We start from the raw sequence: 12298 nt of genomic DNA, 5'->3' as shown, positions 1-12298 counted from the left end.
GACTTCATAGATATATTCAGAACATTCCAACCCAAAGCAACGGAATATACATTCTTCTCTAGTGCCCATGGAACATTCTCCAGAATCGATCACATCCTAGGTCACAAATCAGGTCTCAACTGGTACCAAAAGATTGAGATCATTCCCTGCCTATTTTCAGACCACAATGCTTTGAAACTAGAACTCAATCACAAGAGGAAAGTCGGAAAGAACTCAAATACATGGAGGCTAAAGAGCATCCTACTAAAGAATGAATGGGTCAATCAGGAAATTAAAGAAGAATTTAAAAAATTCATGGAAACCAATGAAAATGAAAACACAACTATTCAAAATCTTTGGGATGCAGCAAAGGCAGTCCTAAGAGGAAAATATATAGCAATACAAGCCTTTCTCAAGAAACAAGAAAGGTCTCAAATACACAACTGAACCCTACACCTAAAGGAGCTGGAGAGAGAACAGCAAAGAAAGCCTAAACCCAGCAGGAGAAGAGAAATAATAAAGATCAGAGCAGAAATCAATGAAATAGAAACCAAAAGAACAGGAGAACAGATCAACGAAACTAGGAGCTGGTTCTTTGAAAGAATTAACAAGATTGATAAATCCCTGGCCAGACTTATCAAAAAGAAAAGAGAACGGACCCAAATCAACAAAACCATGAATGAAAGAGGAGAGATCACAACCAACATAAAGAAATACAAACAATTATAAGAACATATTATGAGCAACTCTATGCCAGCAAATTAGATAATCTGGAAGAAATGGATGCATTCCTAGAGGTGTATCAACTACCAAAACTGAACCAGGGAGAAATAGAAAACCTGAACAGACCTATAACCACTAAGGAAATGGAAGCAGTCATCAAAAATCTCCGAACAAACAAAAGCCCAGGGCCAGATGGCTTCCCAGAGGAATTCTACCAAATATTTAAAAAAGAATTAATACCTATTCTTCTGAAACTGTTCCAAAAAATAGAAATGGAAGGAATACTTCCAAACTCATTTTATGAGGCCACCATTACCTTGATCCCCAAACCAAAGACCCCATCAAAAAGGAGAATTACAGACCAATATCCCTGATGAACATGGATGCAAAAATTCTCACCAAAATACTAGCCAATAGGATCCAACAGTAAATTAAAAGGATTATTCACCACGACCAAGTGGGATTTATCTCTGGGCTGCAAGTTTGGTTCAACATCTACAAATCAATGTGATACAATACATTAACAAAAGAAAGAACAAGAATCATATGATCCTCTCAATAGATGCAGAAAGCACATTTGAAAAAGTACAGCATCCTTTCTTGAGCAAAACTCTTCAGAATATAGGGATAGAGGGTACATACCTCAATATCATAAAAGCCATCTATGAAAAACCCACAGAGAATATCATTCTCAATGGGGAAAAACTGAGAGCTTTCCCCCTAAGGTCAGGAACATGGCAGGGATGTCCACTATCACCACTGCCTTTCAACATAGTATTAGAAGTCCTAGCCACAGCAATCAGACAACAAAAAGAAATCAAAGGCATCCAAATCAGCAAAGAAGAAGTCAAATTCTCACTCTTTGCAGATGATATGATGCTTGATGTGGAAAACACAAAAGACTCCACCCCAAAACTGAGAGAACTCATACAGGAATTCAGTCAAGTGGCAGGATAGAAAATTAATGCACAGAAATCAGTGGCATTCCTATACACCAACAACAAGACAGAAGAAAGAGAAGTTAAGGAGTCAATCCCATGTACAACTGCACCCAAAACCATAAGATACCTAGGAATAAATCTAACCAAAGAGGCAAAGAATCTGTACTCAGAAAACTATAAAATACTCATGAAAGAAATTGAGGAAGACACAAAGAAATAGAAAAACCCCATGCTATTGGGACTTCACCAAGATAAAAATCTTTTTACAGCAAAAGAAACAGTCAATAAAACCAGAAGACAACCAACAGAATGGGAGAAGATATTTGCAAATGACGTATCAGATAAAGGGCTAGTATCCAAAATCTATAAAGAACTTATCAAACTCAACACCCAAAGAACAAATGTTCCAATCAAGAAATGGGCAGAAGACATGAACAGACATTTTCCCAAAGAAGACATCCAAATGAATAGACACATGAAAAAGTGCTCAACATCGCTTGGCATTAGGGAAATCCAAATCAAAACCTCAATGAGATATCACCTCACTCCAGTCAGAATGGCTAAAATTAACAAATCAGGAAACGACAGGTGCTGGCGGGGATGCAGAGAAAGGGGAACCCTCCTACACTGTTTGTGGGAATGCAAGCTGGTGCAGCCACTCTGGAAAACAGTATGGAGGTTCCTCAAAATGTTGACAATAGAGCTACCATAGGACCCAGCAATTGCACTACTGGTTATTTACCCCAAAGATACAAATGTATGGATCCGAAGGGGTAGGTGCACCCCGGTGTTTATAGCAGCAATGTCCACAATAGCCAAACTGTGGAAAGAGCCAAGATGTCCATCAACAGATGAATGGATAAAGAAGAGGTGGTATATATATACAATGGAATATTATGCAGCCATCAAAAGGAATGAGATCTTCCCATTTGCAACGACATGGATGGAACTGGAGGGTGTTATGCTGAGCGAAATAAGTCAATCAGAGAAAGATATGTATCATATGAGCTCACTGATATGAGGAATTCTTAATCTCAGGAAACAAACTGATGGTTGCTGGAGTGGTGGGGGGTGGGAGGGATGGGATGGCTGAGTGATAGACATTGGGAGGGTATGTGTTATGGTGAGCGCCATGAAAAGTGCAAGACTGTTGAATCACAGATCTGTACTTCTGAAACAAATAATACAATATCTGTTAAAAAAAAAAAGAAGAAGAAGATAGCAGGTGGGGAAGAATGAAGGGGGGAAATCGGAGGGGGAGACAAACCATGAGAGACGATGGACTCTGAAAAACAAACTGAGGGGTCTAGAGGGGAGGGGGCTGGGAGGATGGGTTAGCCTGGCAGTGATGGGTATTAAAGAGGGCATGTATTGCATGGAGCACTTGGTGTTATACACAAACAATGAATCATGGAAGACTACATCAAAAACTACTGATGTAATGTATGGTGATTAACATAACAATTAAAAATTAAATTAAAAAAAAGAAGAAAAGTGGGGTATCATGGAAGGAGAAAGGCCCCTGGTAGCTTCAAGGGAGGAGGTAATTATTTGGTGATGGAAATATGAAGGAGTTCATTTCTGAAGGTTTCAAGTTCTATTTTTTTCTCCAATAAAATATGCAAGACTTCAGAAAAAAAAAAAAACATGAGAATTAAAAAACACACTCCTAAATAACTAAAGAACCAAGGAAAAAAATCTCAGGGGAAATGAGAAAATACTTTAAAATGAATAAGAATAAAAACATGACATAGAAAAATTTTTGAGAAACATTGAAAGCAGTATTTAGAAACTGATATCGGTAAATGTTTAAAATAGGAAAGAATATTTCAAAATGACAACCTAGGTTTCCATCTTAAGATACTAAAAAAATAATTCTAAACATAAAACAAACAGAAGGAAAGAAATAATAGGGATTATAGCAGAAAACAATAAAATAAAAAATAGACAAGTGATAGAGAAAATTAATGAAACCAAAATCTTGTTCTTTGAAAAGATCAACAAAGCTGATGAATTTGAATTATTAATCAGGAAATTTCCTCCAATGAAAAGGCTGAGTGCTGATGACTTCATTGGTAAATTCTGCAAAATTTTCAGACAATTAATACAATATGTTACAGAGTTCCCAAAAATATGAGTAAGGAATGCTTTTGCATCATTCAGTGCGACTTATTAAACAACTCAAGCCATTTCTAAAAGATAAAAAAGATTAGAACAATATCTCTCACAAATATAGACATAAAAATTTCAAAAAATCTATAGAATTTAAGAAACAAAACAAATGAACATGGGGGATGGGGAAGGAAAAGAAAATAAAGAAGAAGACTCTTAACTATAGAAAACAAACTGATGACTACCAGAGGGAAGGTGGGTAGGTGGACGGGTTAAATAAGTGATGGGGATTAAGGAGCACACTTGCTGTGATGAGCACTGGTTGTTGCATGGAAATGTTGAGTCACCATATTGTACACCTGAAACTAATATATTACACTGTGTTAACTAATGAAATTTAAATAAAAACTTTTTAAAAAATCTAGATTAATGCCCATTATGGATAGTGATTTTAAAAACCTCAACAAGGGGCGCCTGGGTGGCTCAGATGGTTAAGTGTCTGCCTTCGGCTCAAGTCATGATCCCAGGGTCCTGGGATTGAGTCCCACATCGGGCTCCCTGCTAGGCGGGGAGCCTGCTTCTCTCCCTCTGCCTCTCTCTCTCTGACTTTCATGAATAAATAAATTAATTAATTAATTAATTAAATAAATAAATAAAATAAAATAAAAACCTCAACAAAATGCTAGTGAACTGAATTCTAAAGCATATTAGAAGCATTATACTTCAGGGTCTTGGGTGGCTCAGTTGGTTAAGTGCCTGCCTTCGGCTCAGGTCATGATACCAGGGTCCTGGGATCAAGCCCCATGTCAGGGATCCTGCTTTTCCCTCTTCCTCTGCCAACTCCCCCTGCTTGTGCTCTCTCTCTCTCTCTCTCAAATAAATAAATAAAACCTTTTTTAAAAATTTTTAAAAATAAAAAATAAAATAAAAGCATTATACTTCTCAAGTGAGATTTATTCCTGCAATACAAGGATGATTCAATATACAAAAAAAGTCAATGTTAAACACCAAAATAGCAGAATAAAGGGGGGGAAAACACATGATCATATCAATTGATGCAGAAAAAAGCATATGAAAATTTCAATACATTTTAATGATAAAAACACTGAACTAACTAGAAGTAGAAGGAAAGTACTTCAATATAATAAAGACCACCTATAAAAAACACAATGTAATACTCAATGGTGAAAAATTGAAACCTTTTCCTCTAATGACAAGGAGTAACACAAGGATGTAAGATTTTGTCACTTATTTAATGTAGTAGAAGTCCTAGTCTAGAGCAAGAGGCAAGTAAAAGAAATAATAGGCACCTAAATTGGAACAGAAAAAGTAAAATTATCTCTGTTCACAGTTTCCATGATTTCATATATATAGAAAACCCTGAGGATTTTACACGCATACACATACACACACATACAACTAATAAATTCAGGAAAATTTCAGGATACAAAATTAACACATGAAAATCAATTGTATTTTTATACATTAGCAATGGAAAGTTCCAAAAAGAAATTAAGTAAACAATTTTATTTATCAGTGTATCAAAAAGAAAAAATACTTATAAGTAAAATTAACCAGAGTAATAAAATTTTAAAATGAAACCCACAAAATGTTGCCAAAGAAAATTAAAGAAAACACACCAAAAAATGGAAAGTTATCCCATGTTTATGGCTTGGAAGACAAACTATTAAGATGGCAATATCACCCAAAGTGATCTACAGCTCCAAAGCAAACCTTATCAAAATACCAATATGTCTCTACAGAAATAGAAAAATCCATCCTAAAATCTGTATGGAATCTCAGGGGCCTCAAATAGAAAAACTAACCTTGAAAATGGAGAACAAACTTGGAGGTCTCATACTTCCTGATTTCAAAACTTACCACAATAGCTACAGTATTCAAAACAATGTATATTGGCATGCTAGCATAAAGACAGATACATACACCAATAGAATAAAATAGAGACCCCAGAAGTAAATCCTCCCATCTATGTCTAATAATTTTTTTTCTTTTTTAAAGATTTTATTTGTTTGACAGAGAGAGACACAGCGAGAGAGGGAACACAAGCAGGCGGAGTGGGAGAGGGAGAAGCAGGCTTCCTGCCGAGCAGGGAGCCCGATGCGGGGCTCGATCCCAGGACCCTGGGATCATGACCTGAGCTGAAGGCAGACGCTTAACGACTGAGCCACCCAGGCGCCCCCTAATAATTTTTGATAAGGGTACCCATACCATTCAGTTGGAAAGACTTTTCAACAATTGGTGTTAAGAAAACTGGATATACACATGCAAAAGAATGAAGCTAAATGCTTACTTACATGATATCCTAAAATTAACACAGAATAGATTAGATACATAAATGTAACAGCTACAATTATAAAACTCTTTTTAAAAAATGATGGAGATTAAGGAGTGCACTTGTTTAGATGAGCACTGGGTGTTGCATGTAAATGTTGAATCACTAAATTGTACACCTGAAACTAATATTACTCTGTATGTTAACTAACTGGAATGTAAATAAAAACTTTAAAATCTTTTTTTATTTGTGTATAGTTGACACACAGTGTTACATTAGTTTCAGGTATACAGCATAGTGATTCAACTAATCTATGCACTATGGTAAAAACTATAAAACTCTTAGAAGAAAATATAGGGGAAAAGTTTTTTGACATTGGATTTGGCAATTATTTCTTGGATATGATGCCAAAAATCACAGGCACAAAAGAAAATATAGATCAAAATTTTAAAAACATTTGTACATGAAAATCAACAGTGAAGTTAACTTTAATGGATATGGAGTTTCAGTTTGGAAAATTGAAAAAATTTCTGGGGATGGATGATGGTGATGTTTGTAAAGTAACATGAATACACTTAATGACACTGAATTGTACACTTAAAAATGGTAAAAATGATTTTATGTCATGTATATTTTTTCACAATAAAAAAAATTTCAAGTATACACCAACAATCCATCAATATAAAAAAATAATAATAATACGCCATGACCAAGTGGTATTTTTTCCAAAAATGCAAGGCTGGAAATTAATGTACAATGGTACTGTATCAATAAACTGAAAGACAAAAAATATGATCATTCCAATAAACACAGAAGAGGACAGGAAAACCTAGCATTTAACTCTTGATTAAAAAAAAACTTAAAAAGTGGGTAACAGAATTGGAATTTCCTTAACCTAATAAAGAGGATTATGAAAAACCATAGCTAACATCATCTTTAATAATGAAAAACTCAATGCTCAACCCTTAAGATAGTGAACAAGTCAGAATATATGCTCTGAGTACTTACACTCAATATTGTACTGGAAGTACTAATCAGGAAAAATAGCCAAGAAGAAAAAACAAAAGGCATTTAGATTATAAGTTAAGAAATTAAAATATATCCATTTCCTATGACATTTTCTGATATACAGAAATTCTGGGAATCCACTAAAAATATTTACTAGAACTAATAAAGAATTTTAGCAGGGTTGCAGGATAAAGGTTCAATACTCAAAATCAATTGATGTCTATACACTAGTAATGAACAATGAAATTTGAAAAAAATCCTATTTATAATAGCATCAAAAAGAATATCAAGAAATATATTTAACAAAAGAAGTATAGAGCTTGTATACTGATAGTTACAAAACTATAAAACATTTAATTAAAATTAACTAAATAAGATACAAATATTGGAAAGACATCTCATGTTTATGGATTGGAAACAATATAGTTGAGGTAACATTACACCTCAAATTGATGTACAAATTCAACACAAAATTACTATAAAATTCCACAGCTGACTTTTTCGCAGAAATTGACAAGTTGATTCTGAAATTCAAGAAATGCAAGAGACCTAAGATAGCCAAAATAATCTTAAAAGAAAAAAAAAAGTTGGATTCCTCACATCCCTGATTTCTAAACTACAAAGCTATCGTAATCAAGACAGTATGCTACTGACAGAAGCATATACATGTGTAGATCAATGGAGTAGAACTGATGGTCCAGAAATAAGCCTTTACTTTTGCAATCAAGTGATTTTTTCAGCAGAGATGCCAAGTCAATTAATCGGGGAATAATCATCTTTTCAACAGTGATGCTGGGGCAATTGGGTATCCACATGCTAAAGAATTAATTTGGAACCGTTTTTCACACCATATACAAAATTAACTCAAAATGGATTTTAAACCCAAATTTAAGAGGAAAACATATAAAACTCCCAGAAAAAAAGTGGGGGGGGGAGTAAATCAGGACCTTGGATTAAGCAATGCTTTCTTGTTTATAACACCAAAATCACAAGCAGACACATACAAAAATAGATAATTTGAACCTCATCAGAATTAAAACTTTGCATTTCAAAGGTGGCTATCAGGAAAGTGATGACATAATCTACACAATGAAATAAAAGATTTGCAAAACATGAATTTAACAATAAACTGAATACAGATTATATAAAGAACTATTACAACTCAATAATAAAAAAGACAACCCCATTAAAAGAAATAGCTGAAGGATGTAAATAGATATCTCTCCAAACAAGAAATACAATGGTCAATAAGCACATGAAAAGATGTTCATCACTAGTCTTCAGGTAAATGCAAATCAAAACCACAAGATACCACTTCACACTCATTAGGTCATCCACAGAATAACATGGATATCAATTCAACTAAAATTAATGTATGAGTTAATTTTTTAATTTGGTTCTTAAGTTTATATGGAAGAGAGCCATGTCAAGATGTATGAAGAAGATACAAAAGCCTAAGATGACTTATCTTTGAGATATTAAAATAATTATAAAGGGAGAGAAATTAAAATAGCATTAAGATTGGCCAGGTAGAGAAAAATGACTGAGAGCATGAGACACATTCACACTTTTAGGTTTAAAAACAACCAACCAACCAGCCAAACAAACACTTAATTTTTAGCAGATACTGCATTGCAGTGCATTGAAGAGTATTAAGTTGGGGCAGTAAAGGTGATCATCAATATGTTATAATATTAAACTGCATATATGTCAAACAAAACACATACAATCACATACATCCTCTCCCTCCCTCCCCTAGCCTCAGGCAACTATTAATTTACTTTATGTCTTTATATATTTGCCTATTTTGTAAGCTAAATATGAATGGAATCAGAATCTGTGGTCTTTTGTGACTGGCTTTCTTAGCTTAGCATAGGTTTTCAAAATTTATTCACATTTAGCAAAAATCATCATTTCATTTTTATTAACTAAATAATATTCTGCATTTTGTTCACTCATGCATCAGTTGATGGACATTTGGGTTGTTTCTACATTTTGGGCTATTATGAATAATGGTATGATGAACATTTGTATTTAAGGTTTTGTGGGGACATGTTTTCAGTTCTCTTAGGTATATACACCAAGGGTTAAAGCTATGTTCAACATTTTGAGGAACCTCCAAATTGCTTTCTAAAGCAGCTGTACCATTTTATGTCTAGCAATGCATGAGTTCAGATCTTGCCATATCCTCACAAAAATTGCTATTGTTTTTTAATTATGGCTATCCTAGTGAATGTGAACAAGTACCATGTTGTGGTCTTAATTTGCATTCCCTTAATGACTAATGATGTTGAGCATCTTTCATGTGATTTGCCATTTCTATGTCTTTTTTTTTTCAGAAATGTCTACTCATTTTTTTCCTTTTTGTTAAACTACATTGTCTTTTTATTGTTGAGTTGAATGTTTCTTATGTATTCTGTATATGTCCATTATTAAAAATATGGGTTTACAAATATATTCTCCATTCCTTGAGCGATCTTTTTACTTTCTTGGTGATTTTCTTTGAAGAACAAAAGTTCTTTAAATTTTTGAAGTCCAGACGATTCCTTTTTCTTTTATGACCTGTGCTTTGGGTATCTTATCTAAGAAAACATTGCCTAATCCAAGGTCACTTAAGATTTATGCCTATGTTTTCCTCTAAAAGTTTTACAGTTTTAGCTCTTACATTTAGGTCTATAATACATTTTAAGTTAATTCTTGTGTTTGGTGTGAGGTAGGGGTTCAACTTCATTCTTTTGCCTGTGAATGTACACTTGTTCAAGCACATTTATTTGTAAGTCATCCTTGTTCCGGGGTCATGCTAATCTTCTCTGTATCGTTCCAATTTTAGTATATGTGCTGCCAAAGCGAGCACCAAGCATATTTATTGAAAAGATTTAAAGGGTATTTTTGCTCATTACAGAATTCTGGGTGGGCAGTTACTTTCTTTTAGCCCTTAAGAAGTGTCTTCATTTTGTCATCTGGCTTCTATAATTGTTGACAAGAAATCTGACTCACACTTGTTTTTTAAAAGTTATCATACCTTTTTCTCCCACTCTAGATGTTTTGTTTTCATCTTTTCATTTTTTTGTAGTAGTTTTGCTAGGATGTCTTTATGTGTTTTTTCTTTAAAGACATTCTTCTTGGAACGCCTGAGTGGCTCAGTTAAGCGGCTGCCTTCCGCTCAGGTCATGATCCTGGGGTACTGGGATCGAGCTCCCCATCGCGCTCCTTGCTATGCGAGGGGCCTGCTTCCCCCCCCCCCCGCTTGTGCTTGCTCTCTGTCTTTCCCTCCCTCTCTCTCTGACAAATAAACAAAATCTTTAGAAAAAAAAGACATTCTTCTTAAGATTCTTAGAGCATCTTGAATTTGTGGGATTAACTTTCATTTTGAAAAGTATTGGTTCTTATCTCTTTAAATATTGCTACTTTCCATTCTCTATTTTATCTTTTTAATGACTCTTTCCTGAGTTAGGCAGATTGAGTGAGGTAGTGATCACTGAAATCTAATCAGGCAATGAAATGGGCCAGGGCTGATGTACAGTCTTATTCCACATCTGCCTCATTATCTTGGGTGTGACCCTTGTAAGCTACTGATTGATAGCCTTGTCAATATTTGTTTTCACTGTAAGTCTGCCTGAGATAAATTTTTGCTATTTAGAGAATCTCAGAACAGCTTCCTAGCCTCCTAACATAGGCACTTCAAAATGTAGTGAAATCTTTTAGAAGATTAAGGTTTTCTGGTGGCAAGCTTCTTCTACCATTTGGTCTTTGATTATCTTGTGACTACAGGGAAATTCATAATGCCTTTTTAATGTTTTTAACCTAATTGACCAAATTGCTGAGCAGCTTCAGAGCTCCAAAAATGCCTCATGGAAAAAATTTTCTATGGTTTTGACAGTCCCCTTAAATTTCAACTGCTAGATTTTTCTTTTTTTCTTTTTTTCTAATAGAAGATCTCTGCCTAATCCAAGCCTGATCTTCAACTTCAAAATCTCCAAATGTCTCTAGGAAAAAAATTGGCTAACAGTGGTCCCCTAAAATATGCAAACTTTCTCTCCTGTCATAATTTAAACAGTTAGCTGTTTTTGGTTTCATTATAGTCTAGTACCTTTTAAAATATCATCAATAAAATGTATCTTAATTTTTCCAGTTATTTTCTCACTACTTGCTGCATCCTTTCCCTAAACTTAATATTTAATACAGGTTTTATATTTAATGTAATTACTAAATATTTAAATGTAAATAAGCTGTCTTAGAATTTATTGTCCTAGTCTATGTCTTTTAAACTTTGTTCTTGTCTTCTTTGGAATTAATCAAGTATTGTTATTGTTTTTGTTTTTCTCCTTTATGAGCTTGTAGTTTCACATTATTTTATTATTATTTTTGTAGCTGTCTTAAATTATAAAATGAATACTTGACTTATGCCAATTTTTAATTTTGCTTTGTGCTACATTTTATTGGAATGATTGAGTTTTGTTTCAGGTTTGTTTTTTTTTCTTGGCGAAACTATTTTTTTCTATTTTTATTCATCTAGGGATTAACATTTTTGACATATTAATAACTCCATTTCATACTATTCTTTATATTTTAAAATATGTATATTTTAAGAGATATGTATCTTAGTCAAAAATGAATTTTACTAATTTCTATGATGATTATTTCTTCTTGCTTAATTCTTCTAACTCCTGGTTTAGTCTCCCTTTTTTTGGACATCATTCACAACCAATTCTTACAGAAATAAATTTGGAAAGCAAATTATAGGAGTTCAAATGTGTGCTTTCATATACTTTTTTTTGGGGGGGGCATCTACCTATTTAACATTGGGTGAAATTTGCAATTCTACCTGCCAGCTTAAACAGAAGTTCTACCTTTCCAATGATCTAACCAATATGCTTATTTTTACATTTTAACCAGTATACCTTTAAAATCAAGATTTTCTTTTCCTTTCTCTTTCTTTCCCTTTCTCTATTTATCTCTATATACGTATAGATATAGATAGGTAGATGATGTAGATGAAAAGATAGAGATGATATAGATAAAAGATAGGTAAAGATAGATGATAGATGATAGAAAGAGAGATGATAGATAGATAGATAGATAGATAGATAGATAGATAGATAGATAGATGATAGATAGATGATAAATAGATGATAGATGATAGATTAGATAGATAGATGATAGATGATGATGATAGATAGATGATAGATAGATAAATAGATAGATAGATAGATAGATAGATAGATAGATAGATAGATAGATA

The 12298-nt window shown here is 33.7% G+C and overlaps 1 protein-coding gene and 1 non-coding gene across 2 annotated transcripts in view; both read right to left on the bottom strand.

Moving 5' to 3' along the window:
* LOC110573097 (disintegrin and metalloproteinase domain-containing protein 2-like) overlaps positions 1–12298 on the bottom strand; it is a 150499-nt gene that overhangs the window by 39113 nt on the left and 99088 nt on the right. The gene's annotated exons all lie outside the window — the stretch shown is intronic.
* LOC123324166 lies at positions 9804–9910 on the bottom strand. Its single transcript, XR_006539657.1, has one exon. It is a non-coding gene; the product is annotated as a U6 spliceosomal RNA (small nuclear RNA).

This window comes from Neomonachus schauinslandi, chromosome 2, assembly GCF_002201575.2.
Source record: "Neomonachus schauinslandi chromosome 2, ASM220157v2, whole genome shotgun sequence".
NCBI classification, from domain to species: Eukaryota; Metazoa; Chordata; class Mammalia; order Carnivora; family Phocidae; genus Neomonachus; species Neomonachus schauinslandi.
Note: the sequence above shows the minus strand (reverse complement) of the source record. Positions and strands in the feature narration are given on the sequence as shown.